The sequence below is a fragment of the Triticum dicoccoides genome, chromosome 6B (assembly GCF_002162155.2).
Source record: "Triticum dicoccoides isolate Atlit2015 ecotype Zavitan chromosome 6B, WEW_v2.0, whole genome shotgun sequence".
Classification (NCBI taxonomy): domain Eukaryota; kingdom Viridiplantae; phylum Streptophyta; class Magnoliopsida; order Poales; family Poaceae; genus Triticum; species Triticum dicoccoides.
The window spans coordinates 272,218,900-272,224,827 of NC_041391.1; positions in this window are offsets into that span (position 1 = coordinate 272,218,900).

The following is a 5,928-nucleotide window of genomic DNA, read 5'->3' on the forward strand; positions in this document are numbered from 1 at the left end:
TTCAGTTATGCTCTTGTTTTCTTGCCGCGTTTATTTGCACTAGTGGCCAATTTTGACGGCCAGTGTATGTAATATGTTGCTTTGTTCCCTATTTTTGCACTGGTGGCGAACTTTGATGCCCAGTGGATGTAATATGTGTAATAGTCATAATAGGCTAGCGTTAATTGCTTGCTTATTTATTTCCTTATTGTCTTGTATAGTTGTTTGCTTGTAGTCATTGCAGTTCTTTTTTTGTCTTTTTCTAGTGGCCACAATAGCCTACTTTTGGTAACTAGGCCAAAATAATCATGGCAACACACGGACTGTTGTAACCATGGGACTCCTGCGGGTCATATGATCCATGGGCCTTCTATGGGCCATAGGATCCATCGGCCTTCTATACGGGCCTTAGGATCCATGGGCCTTCTAGGGTTGTAGGGTCCATGGGCCTTCTACGGGTCATACGATCCATGGGCCTTCTACTGGCCGTACGATCCATGGGCCTCATACGGGCCGTAGGATCCATGGGCCTTCTACAGGGCGTATCATCATTTCGCCAATCATGGGTCATACTATTCGTGGACCATAACGGGCCGTTAATAGGCCGTATTTGATAACTCTATGAAAACAGCCCAACGGGTTTTTTACATGAAAATGGCCCAACATATTAACAGTCCACAAATGGGCTGACTGTAACAACGGGCTGAATTTGGCCCACAAGCAGAAAATGACAGTAACGGGTCGTATGTAACCGAATGCTGAAAATGAGCCCAAGAATAAATGGGCCCTGAGAAGGCCGGAAGATAACTTGGGCTGGAAACGACCCAATGGAATAACGGGCAGTTAATGGGTATAAAGTGATACACTATTCATTATGGGCCATTTTCACCACGGACCGTTAATGGGCCAAGAGTTACAAAGGGCCTCATAAGGGCCGAAAGAAGTCATGGGCCACACATGGTTCGGAAGTTAAAACGGGCTGGAATCATATTGGACGGCCCAGATGAGGCTACTGGGCCTAATTCAGAGATGTCATAATGGGCCCTGGGTTAGCGGACTTTAATGGGCTATATGCGAACAGGCCGTTAACAGGCTTTCCGTGGGCCGGCCCGCCACCTTTTGACCAAGGCAAACGGGTCGGCCTTTTCATAGGAATGGGCCTCTGCTGGGCCATGCCACGTGTTGCCGTATCATAGGCGCCTTTAATCCAATGAGTGGATGACATCTGTCCCAACATTGATCTGACATGTATTTCCTCCAGCCAATGATGATTTTACACGTGGAAAATCCCCATTGGTCGGGGTTGTTAACGGGTTATCGGATCCAAAACTGGGCCCGATAGCTTAACGGTGTTCTGTTACAGTGGGTGCCACGTGTCGGTCACCCTTGACGAAAGCACTTCTGTGATGCGCGATTTACCATCATGGAAGTGGACACTTCCATGATGATAATTTTGGTAATGTCATGGAACACTTCTAAGATAGCACAGGTATGACTATCTTGATTCTGCCATAAAATCTTCATGGATGTACATGCATGACAAAAAATGCGACCTGCTTTAACAAACACGTATCATCACGGAAGTGTATTTTTTTTGTAGTGGTGGGGTGGCCCCTTCCATACGGCCAGCAGCACGAGCCGTCGTTGTCGCTTGGGAAGGTCATGGCGGGCCAGCTCGCGGCGGGCCCGCAGCTTCGGCGAAACCGAGCAGGCTTTGGATGGTGCCATGCCATTCGTCCATCTTCTCGGCAGCTGGCGGAAACCTCAGCAGCATCTGAGCCCACGCCATGGCCTCCGTGGCTGTACTTGGCATGGGTGATAATGAAGTACATCACATTGTAGCTCGGCTCTTGACGGTGCCAGAGGCGGCAGCATCGTGCCCCTGCTGTTGCGGAGCGGCCACCTGGATGGCAGGGTGGTGTGGCGAAGGCGCTTGAGGGCCAGCGGTTTCGTCGGGCGCAGCGACTTGGTCGGCCCGTCCCGGGAAAGGCACACGCACCGCGACCACTCCCATGGTGGGGGCGATCCGAGGGCGGCGATTCGCTCTGGTCCGAGCACCCTTGCCGCGGCTGTGCCCGTCGGTGGGAGAAAGGGGCGTGGATGGAGTAACCCCTTCACACGTACCTTGTGGAGCGTGGCCGTCGGGGCATTGCTGATGTTGTTCTCCTCTAATGCCTCCTACTCTTGTGTTGGCCATGGGGGAAGTAGTGACGGTGCCGCCTACTCTGACCACATCCCCAATGGCGTCCACGTCCTCGCGTGCCTCCGTATCCCCCGCAGCATTAGAGTCCAGGGGCAGCGGAGGCTTCGAGGTGGATGGATGAGCTGAAGCACCGGCTTTCTTCTTCGGTGCCATGGTCGATGGCGCTATCAAAGGCGAAGACAGTGATTAAGATGGTGCGCTGCTCACGCCTTCAGGTTCGCGCAAGCGGCCCCCTACCTGGCGCACCAAAGATGTCGTGGGAAACCTCGGCCAACTATGGGACTAGAGGTCCCCTTGCTAGTTTGGCAGGGGGACGTCGCATTGCACAAAGAGCAGACGAGTGTGGGGCAGCACGGCAGAGATCACGCAGGCAATTTTACCCAGGTTCAGGCCGCCATGAGGCGTAAAAACCCTACTCTTGCTTTGGTGGATTGATGGTGGAAAAGTGGTGGTGGAGCGTAGTACACCTTCCCGGCAAGGGCTGCAGTGGCTACGTGTGTATGGGTGTGAGTTGTCCAACCTTCTAACCCTTTCTACGGTTGCCGTGGGCCTCCTTTTATAGATTAAGGGGTTACCACAATCGCAAACTAGTCATTATGCACTGATAAGATAGCAAACAGTGGTATCATACCTAACTCTGCACGCTGATAGGGTGCATTAAATGCACCACTTAACGTCACATCGTTGGTTGCCCGGCAAGCCTTGCCGGGCTTTTTCGCCAGCTCCACGCCTGCTCGCTTGACACGTCACAGGACGGGTGTTGTCTGTAGGCGTCTTCTATAGAGAAAAGCTGCCATGTGGCGAATGGCTGCCACTTAGTCATTTTGTGGCTTGACACCGCACTGATTGAGGACGTGGGTCGTGGTGGAGTAGTCGGTTAGGTGGTTTTGCCTTTGCGAGTCCTGGTAGGCCCTGCCAGGATGTCTTGGATGCATTCTTCTGGGGGTGGCCCTCCCCTATCAAGCTTGTCTGCCCGACAAGGGAAGTGATTTTCCTGATGGTATCTTGTTTCTCTGGCTTAATCTTCGTCTCCTTGATCTACATGTTGGTCCTTCGAAGCTCTTGGTATCTTTTACTCTGACTTGAGTTGATGCCTCAATCCTGTTCCCATGCCTGTGCACAGTCTGGGCAATAGACCTAGGGTTTGTTGCACTGACATGAATCTCATGTTGTTCTGTGTTTCGTGAAGTATAAAATGAGAGGCTAGAAGAGAGAGCGATTATCGTTTGTCCCACAAGGGGATACATTTCCCTATTGAAACCACAACGGTTCTTGCGACAGGCTCCCGTTTGTAAGAGGTTTGTAATAAAGCTTGGCCCAAATTGGCAATGTTTTTACCACGACATATATGTGCCATGGCGTGACACCATGCCACCTTTGATGACTTTCTATTGAGTTTTGGATTTATGGGGATTTAAAAACCGAGATTCGAAATGTCTGAGGACGAGCCAGGACGCAGCTACAGTTGTAATTCATTCCCATTCCTGGCATGGGACCTAAACATGCACCCAAGGACACATGTATAATTATTTCTAGCCATTTTAGTGAACTGGAGCATGTATTTGTAGTTCATATTTGAATTATGGACATTAAATGCCTAGGAAAGTCAATTAGTGTATAAAAAGGTCGAACAAACCCTGAATAAGTTTAAATTTTAGCACGGATATCCTGTCATTCCATGTTGCCCGTGGAAGAAAATACAAGGCGCAAAGAGGCAGTAATTAAGTTTCGCCCGCAAGGGGAGCACATTTCCCTATCGGAACCACGAGGCTTATTTGAGAGAAGCTCCGGTTTGTAAGAGGTTTATTAAAGATTGGCCCAAATTGGACAATGTTTTTACCACGACATATATGTGCCATGACGTCACACCATGCCACCTTCGATGACTTTCTGGTGAGTTTAGCATTTACAGGGATTTAAAAACCAAGATTCCAAATGTTTCAGAACGAGCCAGGACACCGGTATAGTTGTAATTCGTTTCCATTCCTGGCATGGGACCTAAACATGCACCCAAGGACACAGGTATAATTTTTCTAGCCATTTTGGTGAACTGGAGCATGTATTTGTAGTTCAGATTTGAATTATGGACATTAAATGCCTAGGAAACTCAATTAGTATATAAAAAGGCTAAACAAACCCTGAATAAGTTTAAATTTCGGCATGGATATCCTGTCATTCAATGTTGCCCGTAGAAAAAAAATAAGGTGAAAAGAGGCAGTGATTATGTTTCGCCCACAAGGGGGACACATTTCCCTATCGGAACCACAAGGCTTCTTTGGTAGAAGCTCGGGTTTCTAAGAGGCTTGTAATAAAACTTGTGCCAAAATAGACGAAAAAACTTTCCTCGACATTATGTGCCATGTCGTGACACCATGCCAGGTTTCACGATTTTCGGGTGAGTTTTGGATTTACGGGGATTTAAAAACCGAGATTCTTCTCACAAAATGTTTTCAAATAGCACACGGTTCACTCACGAAAGTTGTGTGCCTACCAAACCATGGTCGATGCCCCCTCCCCCTGCTGCGCGCGCGATCTGAGTCGTGCGTTCTGATTGGCCATAGGCCGTTGGATGCTCCCAAATCGAACAGCAACCCTCGGCCCTTTCGACAGCACATGCAGTACTACATGGGTAAGCACTTTGCGCATGCTCGTGCTAGATCACGCTTCCTTCTCTACTACATTTTCTAAACATGCTACCATTTCCCACCACTCCTCTTATCGATTTCCCGCCTCTTATCCCATCATTTTACCGCTACCAGTGTCAGTGCTCATTGAAGGCTAGCGGCGACACATCGGCCATGTAAATATCGCACACAATTTCTAAAAGCACAAATGTGTGTGATAGGAGGGAGAAGGTCCCGTAGGGTGAGCAACGTGAAATGGCTTAATGGCAAGGAGGCAATTCCTACCAGCAAGGGGAGGCTTCCCATCCGCTAGGCTAGTTGAATAGAATGCAGAAGTTAAGCATGCTCGGGCTGGAGTAGCCAAGGATAGGTGACCCGGTGGAAGTTGCATATCTCAAGCTTCATTTAAATGCCATGACACGGTCATTATAGATATATAATATATCTCTATAGTGACCAATCATGGCAATTATATAAAACTTGGGCTCCTTGTTTTGCTAATTTGTAGACTATGTTTTTATTGGTTATTTTTTTCTCTAAAAAAATAAAGAATGATTGACTTGACCTGTCATGGAGATTATATAAACCTTTTTTAGGTCACGTGATGGTTTCCTATTGATACTAGTAAGGTCCACGTGCATTGCACGCAAGAGATTTGGTAACCAAATTATTAATAAATACCACACTATAGAATGTAAGCTTTGAGTCATATATGCATGATGTAGATGTTCGTTTAATTCTTATAGTTCACTCATTCAAAATCAATTAGTTTTGCAAAAAAATCTATTAAGATTCCTGGAATTGTGCATTGTAGCATAAAGTAAAAATAGATAGTGACAATTCATTTAGAAAAAAATAGATTGGGCAATTAAGATATGGAAGGTTCTAGAACAAAGGAGAAGTGCTTGTGTTTTGAGGTTTGTGCATTATGCTTAAGTTCAACCATGGAGTCTTCTAGATTGTACGTGTGGCAGAATCTGGTGGAATGTAGATTATATCCGACGGCCAGTAGTGGTCGGACTTGCCATCTATGTGCTGTCCGATTGGCTTCATCCAACAACCAACTTTCAAAGTTATTCGCACACTATATAGGGGTATAGATGTGTGCCATCCTGTACCAAA